Here is a 12,337-nt window from a genome sequence, read left to right as displayed (position 1 = left end):
TGGCTAGAAATTGCATAGGAACTACCAAGAAATACGAAACATACCTTCCGGGATGATGCAAATTTGGACATCATTGATAAGTGCTTGTGTGATATGAATGCAAAGCGTTCATTCCTTATGTTGAGCATTACTTTCCTCAGTTTTCTACATTAATATGTGTGTTTTTATGTTACTTTTACGCAGGTAGGGTTGTGAGGCCGAGTATGAAGGAAATGGGCCAATGTGGATCATAATGTACCTATTTTGGAGGAGATCTTGTTAAGGTTCAAACGCGAAGACATAGGTCAGGTGTGACATGCTAGAGTGTGTGCCAACCTCCTCGCAATCGAGTGAGCACATCTATTTGGAGGGGCACAAAGGCAGTCACGCGCGAGCATTCCGACTTATGCATATAAGAACAAGAGCCCCGCCAACATGTACATCATTGAAGAAGCAAGTGATTCACGACGTGAATGTGTGCCCGTTTGCATTACCCCGATGAAAGTATGGAATTGGGAAGTTAATCAGGTCGAAGACCGTAGTAAAACGCTGTAGCAATTACTGTAGCAATACTGTTCATAGCCGGTCGAGAAACCAGAGAAACAGAGAATCCACACGGGTGTGTGGAAATTCCGCACGGGCGCGTGTTCCGTACACGCCCGTGTAGTCGCCCGATTCCAGCCCTATTTAAAGCCGATTTCAGCCCCGATTTCAGTATTCTTTTCTCCATCTTTTCCCCAACTTGTGAGAGGACTTCGGCTAGGGTTTCGAGGGGTATTGGCCAAGGTTTTGGGGAAGTTCTACGGCTCCGACATCGTTATTCCATTAGGAAGAAGGTTGGTAGGGGAGCTTCCATCGAGGCGTATCTTATACCGGACGAAGGAATCCTTGGGCGACGAGTAGAGGACTTTCCACAAGACCATCGATACGACCATCGAGGGAGTTTCTTTATGGATTCATTGCTATTACATTCGATTTCTTTGATTGTACTAAGCTCCATGGAGAGCTAAACCCCTAGTGGGTACTTGGATGATTGTGAACCCTAGGATGTATTCGTTTCATTGAACTTCTTTATTATGCTTTCAATAAATTGATGTTTATTGTGAGTTCCAACCTTGAATGCTTGATTGTATGAACATTTCCCCTAGAGTGACACTAGGGTTGAGAGTTCTTGTTGGTAACCTTGTGAGTGAGTGACACACCACGAGCGTTAGACAAAAGCTAGGTTGGAGAGGGTTGAGAGGGTGAGTCGAGAGGTACAGGAGCGTCCCCTTTCCCCTCCGGCGTGATAGATTCTACCTCCGTTCCTCGAGTTCTTTGCAGCCATAATGGAGTGAATGGTCTAAGGGATGAACCTCCGCTGGGAGCCTAGTTGCGCGTGCAATGGAGTGAAGCGTTGAGAGGATCTTAGTATCTACGGCTTAATTGTGGCTAGGGACCTTCCACCTGGACCAAAGGGGTAGGTCTATATTTAGGAAGAAATTTATCACTTGGAATCCCTAGAGCTCATTGCAACTCTATGCGAGTGCGAGGTGTTGAGATTGTTCGATTTCTCCTCCGGGACATGTATAGAGTTAGGCATAGTTGACCTTAGATTTGGGACTATGTATGTAAGGATTTCCACGACTCACCATTGCATTGATTAGGAAGCATAATAGAGAGTTCTTGCACTTGAAGCGATCATCCTAGGTGAAGCATTATCCGAGTACCCCATTCTTTATCGATTGCCTTACCCTCTTCTTACTTTTGCTCTTTCACTTGTTGTTTTTACTATTGAGAATTGAATCAATTTCACACTTATCACTATTGATATTCCACATAGCTAAGAATCAAATTAAGTATTTTCACTCCCTACTCCCTGTGGATTTGACCCCGCTCACCCGGGATTATTACTTCGACAAGCCCGTGCACTTGCGGGATATAAGCAAGGGGACCTTGTCAGTCATGCATGAGTCACCTGTTGGCCTCCACGGAAAAAGCTTGGGCCGGGAGTTGTTTAATTTAAACTTGGGCAGCTCTTTAGATGGCTTAAGCATCCTCCCCGCTTTTTCTTTTGTCCTAGCAAGAATTCCTTTGAGTATCCCACCACAAAGTTGTTTGGGCCTACATGGAAAAAAGGTTCGGTTGAGAATTATTCAAGCTCGGCATGGGTGGGTTCTTGGACGGTTTCAACCTCCTACCCACATTTTCTTCCTTGACCCATGTTAAATTACCTTGAACTACCCATAAGTTTTGTTTGGGTCTCCAAGGGAACAAGTTTGGTTTAGAACTTGTCAAGCTTTGCGTAGGTGAATCAATTGGAGGCTTCAACATCCTATCCAAAATTTTTTTCTCAACCTTGTTGTGATGAACTTCAATTGCCCATAAACTTTTCTTGGGCCACCAAGGAAAATGTTTTAGTTGGGAATTGTCCAATCTCAGCATTGGTGGGTTCAAAGATGACCTTAGCTTCCTACCCACATCTTTAATTACAATAGTCAGAATTTTTATAGTGCATTTGAAAAAATGGGTAGATTGATGGAATGATCAATGTTGAGGCAAGTGGCTTCTTCAATTATCGTCGATTGAGCTTCTTCCACTTCGTCACATTTTTCCATGCCCATAATGTTATCCACATTGTCTTGCTTTACCCCATCTTCCATGACACTTAGGCTTTCTTCGGCCACAGCCTCTACTTGTTTTCCACCACTAAGATTGATAGCCTTCAAGGTTTCACTTGGTTATTTTTGATATTGCTAAATGGGCTACTAGAAGAAGGCTCAGAATTAGCCCTAACAAGTTGCCCGACTTAGTTCTCAAGTGCTTGGATCAAAGTTTGAACACTCCTTAGTACTATACCAAGCTCATCAAGTCGAATGTTAACCCTTACATACCTTGCCTCCGTGTTGATCATAAACTTTTCTAGAACATCTTCAGTGGTGTATTTCTTTCTTGTTGTTGTTGGGGCTGAAATTGGGGAACTTGGGGTTGTGGTGGACTTAATTGTTGTGGATTGCTTTGGATTCCTCTCATGGCAAAGAAATTTTCCATCTTTTTCTCAAGAGTACAGATTTTTGTGGCCAACATATTTTTTTGAAAGTCTGTGGCCATCCGTTTCTCAAGTGCATAAATCTTTGCGGCCAAAAGTTTTTCTTCGAAGTTAATGGCCCTGTGTAAATAAACAAAACTAACAAAAATATGCTATCAAAGAAAATACAAAAGAAGGAAAATAAATAAATATGCACAAAATGATAAAATACACATACAAAGACAAATATTTACAAAGACAAAGATAAATGACTAGAGTAGTGAGCTAAATGTTTTCCTAACATTCGAGGGGCTGAGAAGATCATTGTTCCATCTTCCCTCGGCTTAGAGACAATGAGATTGATGGGCATGGTACGGAGGTATAGAGGTGGTGTTTATGTGATGATCATGCCCCCATCAAAGACAGCCAAGGTTGAGGGCAATACCGCCGAGGGTTTATAGCCTGCTTCTCAGCCACAGTAGGAGCAGATAAATACAGAGGCACCCCTGCAGCACAAGAGCCACCTCCAGTGTGCATCTTTTCTCCATCTCGATCCCATGATCATTTTGAGGGGCTCGAGAGTGCTATAGGGGGTGTTACGAGTAATTTGGGTCGAGGGTTCTTGCGACACGAGTCTGCGAACCATCTTTCGAGGTGATGGTTAATCTCAATACACTTCAGTAGTTGCTTGAACGAGATATGACCTCGCCATTTGTTATGAGACCATGAGCATCATCACCAATGCCAGTAGCACCACCATTCCTAGCAGCATCACTAGCACCAACATCACTGCAGAGAATAACAACACCGATGAGTCAAGGACATTGACGTTTGAGGCATCTTTATCTTTATGTTTATTTGTTTCTATGTTTTGTTATTTTATTTCTGCATTTTATTTTGGACATGTACTATTCAGAAAAGACTTTCCTTCTGAGTTTATCTTCTCGCTTTTCAGTTGTATCGAGTTGTATTTCATTTCCATATTTTTATAGACTCGGTTTTATTTTCTTTGTTGAGCTTTATTGAATCCCTTGTGTATACATGCGATAGTCTTGTGAGTCTTAGAATTGAGGATTAGTCATTGGCATGGTGAATGTGGTATTCCACATGGCCTTGTGTGCTCCACAACCTGTTGGAACTCAACTTTCACTGAAATTAGCTCCACCAAATGCAACACTAGGAGTTCAGGGAAGTATTGTTTCAATTGCCCATCTCCATATACATGCTTGTCTTGTTTTATTCTTTATTGTGCTTAAATGAGTACATTTGAGTGTAATGTACATCTTAAGTGTGGGGGGAGTTCACATTACACATGTTCTATACTTGTACATTCACTATTCATGCTCATGTAGCCAATGACAGTTCACCTTAGTTGCAACGGTTGTATTCTTAAGTTTAAGAGAATTTTTTTAACATTGAATACTATCATGTAGACATGGCCACGGTTCAGGAACCGCCGATTCACGATTCTCGAACCGCGGTTCCGATTCAAGGAAACCTTGAACCGGAACCATACCTCTAGGCAAGGTTCTTGGCGGTTCGGTTCCGGTTCGGTTTCGGTTCCGGTTCTGGCGGTTTGGTTCAACGGTTCCGGTTTGACGGTTCATACGGTTCGGTTTTTAAACTAAATAATTCAATAATTCAAATTAATTAACACAAAAAAATACAAGAATTAATTTAATACTAATATAAGATAGTAGGTTAGGTTAGTAGGTATCACGGTGAGACCCAAAGGTTTCAATGTTTTATTTATTTTTGTTGTTATTATTTTTTTAATGTTCATGTATGTTATTTGTTTTTTTCTTTTAGGAATTGTTTTTTTATTTTTTTATTTTTTTCTTTTTTTCTTTTTGATTTCTAGTATACTTATATAAGTTGCATAGTTTACAAATTGAAAATCTTGGGAGTTTTATCTATATATTGGAATATCTATATATATATATATATATATCTTTAAATGATCAACAAAAATCGAGCAAATTGATATATATACACATATATATTCATGTTTATTTTATTTATTTATATATTTTTAATGATTCAAATGTTTTACATGAGAGCATTTTACTCGAGTATATTTTCATTTATATAAAAATAAATATAATTTAATATGAACTACGTTAATTTTTGTAAGTTTCAAAAGCGGAAGATATATAAAAGTCTAGTCTTTGTTTTTTTATATTAAATTATAAAAAAATAATATGGAAATCTACTAAAGAATTGAATATTTAAGTACTTCTCGTTAATTAAATTATTTTAATAAATCTATATTTAATTTGTAACTAATAATTTGTGGCATAATCAATTAATTATAACTTATCCTCTTGCATGAGTATAAAAGCTTGCATGGCACGATGACATATAAGTTGGACTGAATATCACAAATCGAGACCTAATCGGCTAATCAAGTATTCAGAATCGAGACTAATCAATAATCAATTTGGTTAATATCTTTAATTAATTATTTAAAATATCTTTAAACATGCAATTACTTAATTAATTACTAATTAATGATATTAACAAAATAAAAACCTAATCATAAATGACATTATTTATATAGTATGACATTATTCATATTATATTTATATAATATAATATGAACTTTTGTTTTGAACCTTTGGTTGAACCGTATGTGGAACTGCCGGTTGAACCGCATATGGAACCGCATATGGAACCGCCGGTTGAACCGCCGGTTTCACGGTTTTTAAATTTTGAAACCGGAACCGAACCTTATATGAAGGTTCCGGTTCCGGTTTTAGGATGGTTATGGTTTTTTCGGTTCCGGTTCCGGTTTTTGGCGGTTCGGTTCCGGTTCGGTTCCACGGTTTCGGTTCAAAATGGCCACGTCTACTATCATGCTCTAGTTTTATTTGAATTTTTAGGAATTTTTGCCCGATTATAACTTGTTGCACTACTCATTCATTAAACCTTGTGGAAACTCAAGTTCGATACTTAAGGGACTATGTTATCATTATTTTGGTTTAAATTTCTAAAAAAAAAAGAATGATGAAATGAATGAAAAGAAAAACAAAGTGTTTGTTTTGTTTGTGCATTGGGGGTGGAAAGAGCTACCACCTATGAAGTATGAAGCTACTCTCATAAGTCGGGTACTAGTTATGCCCTAATGAGAGAAAGAGCTATCTTATAGGATGAGTGAAAGCCACTACCCCGGTAGAAAAAGCTACTACCTTCTATTTATGTTTATAAATAAGTCCTTTTTAATAAGAACTTTGAGGAGTACATGTTGGGTTGACTTGAGTGAGTTTGCACACACTTGCACAATATTGGGTTGTTGCCCTTTTTGATTAAAGTTTTTAGCTAGAGCAATGATTTCTCTTATTTAGTGTTTGAATTTTTCCTTACTTTTAGAATGCCTCTTTTGCACACTTATGGTGAACCTAAGGCCAAGCACTTTCAATTTTCCTTCTTAAATGCTTTTAACATTTTATTTTTTTGCTTGAGGACAAGCAAAAACATAAGTGTGGGGGGAGTTTGATAAGTGCTTGTGTATAAGTATTATGAAGTATACTTTTCTTACATTGAGCATCACTTTTATCAGATGTTATAGCTCATTCGTGTGTATTTGTGTTATTTTGGGGATTTAGGGTTGTCGAGACAAGTTTGGAAGAAAGGAAGCAAAAATAGTTCATGGACGCAATTGTTGAGGGAATTCTTGTACCAAACAAGGATCAAGACATAAGTTGTGCTATAGACATGTGGGCGTGTACAAACCTCCAACATGGTCAAGTGAATACACAAGGTGGAGGGGTACAAAGGCGGTCACACTCATATGTTCCGACTTGTGCAACATTGTCAAGAGCTTTGTCAATGTGTTTGAAAGCAAGACGCGACGTGATCTGTAGCATGGTTGTGTGCCCAACTTGGTGGCCTCGATGAAGAAAATGAAGTCAGGAATCCACACGGCTGTGTGAAAATTCTTGTAGCAAAATCACTATAACAATTCACATTTACGAGTATGCGAGGAAAAACAAAAACCTAGAAATCCACATGACCGTGTGGAAATTCCACATGCCCATGTGGATGTCCTATTTTAGCCCTATAACGGTTTTATTTGGGGATCTTCTTTCTATCTTTTGCCCATATTTTGGGGAGAGTGCGGCTAGGGTTTGGAGAGGTTTTTGCTGGGGTTTGGAGGAGAGCTATTGGGGGAGCTTTCGTCGGCATTGATTCGGTGAGGTGTGCCCTAGGCTTGACAAAGGAGTCCTTGGAGAAGACAAGGTGGCTCCTCAAGACCATCGACATGGAATACAAGGAGGTTATCTCTATGGGTTTCTTGCTTTTACTTTTGATTTCATCTTTGACTTTGTATTGCTGCATGGAGAGCTAAATCCCTAGTGGGTGCTTGGAATTGTAAATCCTAGGTTGATTTTGTTTCATTGACTTCTATTATGTTTCCTTTAATTGATGTTTTAATTGATTTCCAATCTTGTGTGCTTATTGATTTGATTTTCTCTTAGAGTGACACTAGGGTTGAGAATCTATCTAGGTAATACATTGAAGGGGTGACAACTTCATCAGGATTAGACTTAGCGAGATTGAAGAAGATTGAGAGGGTGAGTCGAGAGGTAGCAGAATGTCCCCTTTCCTTTCCGACGTGATTTATCTTAGCTTCACGTTCTAAGAGTTCTTTGCGATCACGATAGAGTGAAGTTGTAAAAGACAAACCCCAATAGGGCTTAGTTACGCAAGCAACAGAGTGAAGTGTTGAGTAATCCTTAGTGTTGGGGCTTAATCGTGATTAGGGGTCTTTCGCCTGGACTAAAGGGTTAGATCTATATTAGGGAATAGGGTTTATCACTTGGAGTCCTAGAGCCTCGAGCAGTCCCACACAGTATGAGGTGTTGAGAGTATCCCTTTCCGTCAGAGCATAGTGTAGAGGGCTAGTTATGATTGACCTTAGGTTTGGGACCGTGTGTCTTTGGATTTCTACGACTCATTAAACTTCAATTAGGAGGTATAATATCAGTCTTCCATTGAAACAATAGTCCTAGGGTGAGCATTGTCCTGGTACCCCATTTTACCATTGATTACCTCTCTTTACTCCTCTTTCTTGTACTCTTTCTCTTTTACTTATCTTTGCTTTAATACCTTGAATCAAATCACAAATTGATTTTCACTTTAGCTAAATAGCATTACTTGGTGCTTTTGAATAGCTATTCCCTGTAGATTCAACTACCCACTCACTAGGGTATTTTATTACTTTGACGACACGTGCACTTTCGGTACACACACGCAAGGGGTGTGTCAATTAGTGTCATATTTAGATAATTGTATTTATTTATCTCCTTTTCTTTATTTTAGGATTTGATTGGCCTAGATGGTTCATAGCTATATAAGCCTTTGTAAAGAGATCAAACAAGATAGCTTTATCTTGAGAATTATTCTTCATAGTAGTGTTCTTCATTGCCTTTTTCCTTCCATCATCTTTTATGGTATCAAAAGAAAAAAGATTTTGGCAAGTAGAGAGATGCATGATGCTAAGAACAAGAGGGGATAGGGTTTTTGAGGTGCCTTCTGTCATATCCGAGTCCATCTCCATAATTATTCCCATTACTATGGTTGAAAGTTCTTTCCAATACTCCAAATCACTACCCAAAAACTGAATGGCAAAAATTACCTTCAATGGTCCCATTCGGTTACAATGGTGAGTCATGGAAAGGGAAAATATGCCCTTATGGATGGTTCTTTTCAATGCCCATCTCAGGATGATCCCTCTTATGTAACATGGGAGTCCAATAACTCTATGGTAATGGAGTAGCTTATTCATTCAATGGAAGACGCAATTGGTGAGACCTATATTTTCTATTCCATAGTAAAAGAAATCTGGGATGTAGTTCATTTAACATATTCGGATTTGGACAATTCATTGCAATTGTTTGAACTACACAATAGGGCCAAGGATCTCTGTTAAGGTGGTCTTGATGTTGCAAAATATTTTAGCATGTTGTGTGAATTATGGCAAGAAATCAATCTTTTCAATGTTGTTTCTTAGAAAGACCGTAAAGATGCTATTTTATTACGGAAACTACAAAATAAGGAACTAGTTTTTGACTTTCTTATTGGCCTCAACAGAGAACTTAATGAAGTTTGAGGATGGTTGCTAGGTAGGCACCCTTTACCCTCTATTGATGAGGTATTTGCTATGGTTTGCCGTGAAGAGAATCATTGTCGTGCTTGGTGATTCCCTATCCTATCACACTTGGGACATGTGTTAGGATGATAAGTGCTTGAGTGAATATATTTCTTTATATGTTTTATAAGTATTGAGCATCATTTTTATCATGTTTTATGGCTCATAAATTGTATTTGGTGTTCTTTTGTGCAAATAGGGTTATGAAAGCTTTTAGAGAGAAAAGGAGGCAAAGGTAAGTCATAAAGGCACAATTTGGGAATCTTTTGCACAACACAAGGATCAAGGCACAAGTGGTGTTTATATAAATGGGAGTGTGTGCTAACTTCCGAAAGAGTTCAAGTTAGTTTGTGAAATAGAAGGGCACAAAGGCTTACCGACGGGTTGAAGCTAAACACCCTTACAATCCGCACAATGCACAATCAATCGATTCAAAGACAACAATAGGAGGACAGGAGAATGTCGAAAAATGTTCTTTGGGCAGCTTAGGGTCAGCTCAGGAACAAGGTGTGACCAATGTATTGGGAGAGCAGACAGTCTTTTAATTCTTGGAGATCCACACGGGCATGCGGGAATCACCCATGCCCGTGCACCCTCAAACGAAGGTCTCACAGGGGCAGACGCACGCCCCTGTGGCTTCGCTGGATATCCGAGAAAAAATCGCTAAGTGTTCCACACGCCTATGCAGAAATTCCGCACGGCCGTGGGCATTCACAAGCCCAGCTAACAAGGGTGATCGCAAGCCCTTGTGGCTTCTCGAGATGGAGAGAACTCCTCTGCAGAGTTTCGCACGGGCGTGTGGAAATTACCCACGCCCATGCAAGTTTCACAAGGTCACCCACAGGGGCGAGTTCATGCCCCTGTGTGCTCTCGGGATAATTTGACAAACTCTGCAGAAAATCACACGCCCGTGAGGAAATTACCCACAGGCGGGTGATATTCGCATGGTCGTTCACAGGGGCAGCCGCACGCCCCTGTGCCTTCTCTGGATGAGCTTGCAATACAAATCCACGGGTGTGTGGAAATTCCACACGGCCGTGCTTTTTCACTGATGCCTTAGAAAAACCTGCAGGCTCTGCAGAAAGTTTCTGAACATGTTTACACACTCAGAGACTGCCCTAGTATGCAAGTTTTACCAGTGAAAAATATGGAATAAAGCTCAAACGACACAACTTCGCCAATTCCACATGAAAACACATGATGAATACATAAAGCCCACAAGAAAATCTCAGCAAAAGCATCTAAAAATCAAGACACCAACACTTAACAAATTATTCATGCAAACAAACTAAACTAGAAGATAAGAAATAGTAAACACTTGGGTTGCCTTCCAAGAAGCGCTTGTTTAACGTCACTAAGCTTGACGTACCTTGCCTTACCTCACGGGGGTTCATGGAGAAAAAATACTTCTCTATTGTCACTACAAATCTCTCCGCCATAGTATGGTTTCAGCCTATGTCCATTCACCTTGAATGTGCCCTTCTCTGGATAATTAATCTCAATGGCTCCTTGAGGTGAAACTTTGGTTATGGTATACGGACCAGACCACCTTGATTTGAGTTTCCCCGGGAATAAACGTAGGAGAGAGTTGAATAGTAACACCTGATCGCCTGCTTTGAAGTCCTTCGGAGCCTTAATATGCTTATCATGCCACTTCCGAATTCTTTCCTTATATATCCTTGCATTCTCATATGCCTTCATCCTCCATTCATCTAACTCGTTGAGATGTAATATTCGTTGCTCTCCAGATTTGCGCAAGTCAAAATTCATCACTTTAATTGCCCAATATGCTTTGTGCTCTAATTCCACCGGTAAATGGTAAGATTTTCCATACACTAAATTATAGGGAGTGGTCCCTACTGGGGTTTTGTATGCTGTTCTATGAGCCAAAAGTGTGTCATCTAACCTTTCGGACCAATCTCGTTTCCCTTGTTCCATTGATTTGGTTAAGATTCTCTTGAGCTCTCTGTTTGTAACCTCCACTTTCCTACTCGTTTGCGGATGGTAAGGAGTAGCAAGATGATGATGAACTCCATAATGCTTTAACACTTTCGCCAATTGTGTGTTACAAAAATGGGTTCCCCGATCGCTAATGATAATTCTTGGAGTTCCAAATCGACTAAATAACTTCTTCAAAAACTTCACCACAGTTCTTGCATCAGTAGTTGGAAGAGCCTGGGCTTCCACCCACTTGGAAACATAATCAACTGCTACCAGAATGTATTGATTGCCATTGGACTTTGGAAATGGTCCCATGAAATCAATTCCCCATACATCAAACACCTCGCAAAATTGCATAGGATTTTGAGGCATCTTGTCCCTTCGTGATAAGTTTCCAGCCCTTTGACAACTATCACATCATAAAATGAATTAATGAACATCTTGGAATAAGGTCGGCCAATAGAACCCAGTGGCTAAAACTTTCTTTGCAGTTCGACTTGATGCATAATGCCCCCCACTGGGCCTGAATGACAATGCGCAATGGTGTTCCAACCTTCCTCCCTAGAAACACACCTTCGCACCACCTGATCTGCACAAATATGGAACAGGTAAGGATCTTCCCAGAAAAAAATTCTTAAGGTCGAAAAATTTCTTCTTCTGTTGAAAGCTTAAACCCTGCTTCAATACCCTTCCTGACAGATAATTCACAAAAATCTGCGAATCATAGAATATCTTTTGATTCTGATTTCTGTATCTCATACAGATGCTCTTCAGGGAAGAAATCATTAATTTCCTTGCTTGCCGGTTCTTGCACCTCACAATCTTCTAATCTCGACAGATGATCTGCAACCACATTCTCTGTCCCCTTTTTATCTTTTATTTCCATATCAAATTCTTGCAACAACAATATCCATCGAATTAATCTTGGCTTCGCATCTGTCTTGTTCATGAGATAACGGAGTGCAGAATGATCTGTGAATACTGTGACATTAGATAGGATGAGATATGGTGGTCTGAATTTATCAAAAGCAAACACTACTGCTAATAATTCCTTTTCAGTAGTGGTGTAATTCTCTTGTGCACTTGTGAGAGTCTTGCTAGAATAATAGATCGGTTGAAATTGCTTATTTCTCCTCTGACCCAAGACCGCTCCCACTGCATAAGCACTAGCATCACACATTACTTCGAACAGCTCATCCCACTTCGGTGTTGTCAGGATTGGTGCTTGCACTAACTTTTCTTTCAGCACATTAAATGCA

This window comes from Dioscorea cayenensis, chromosome 7 (assembly GCF_009730915.1).
Source record: "Dioscorea cayenensis subsp. rotundata cultivar TDr96_F1 chromosome 7, TDr96_F1_v2_PseudoChromosome.rev07_lg8_w22 25.fasta, whole genome shotgun sequence".
Taxonomy (NCBI): domain Eukaryota; kingdom Viridiplantae; phylum Streptophyta; class Magnoliopsida; order Dioscoreales; family Dioscoreaceae; genus Dioscorea; species Dioscorea cayenensis.
The sequence above is the reverse complement of the archived record's forward strand: the minus strand, read 5'-3'. Positions refer to the sequence as shown.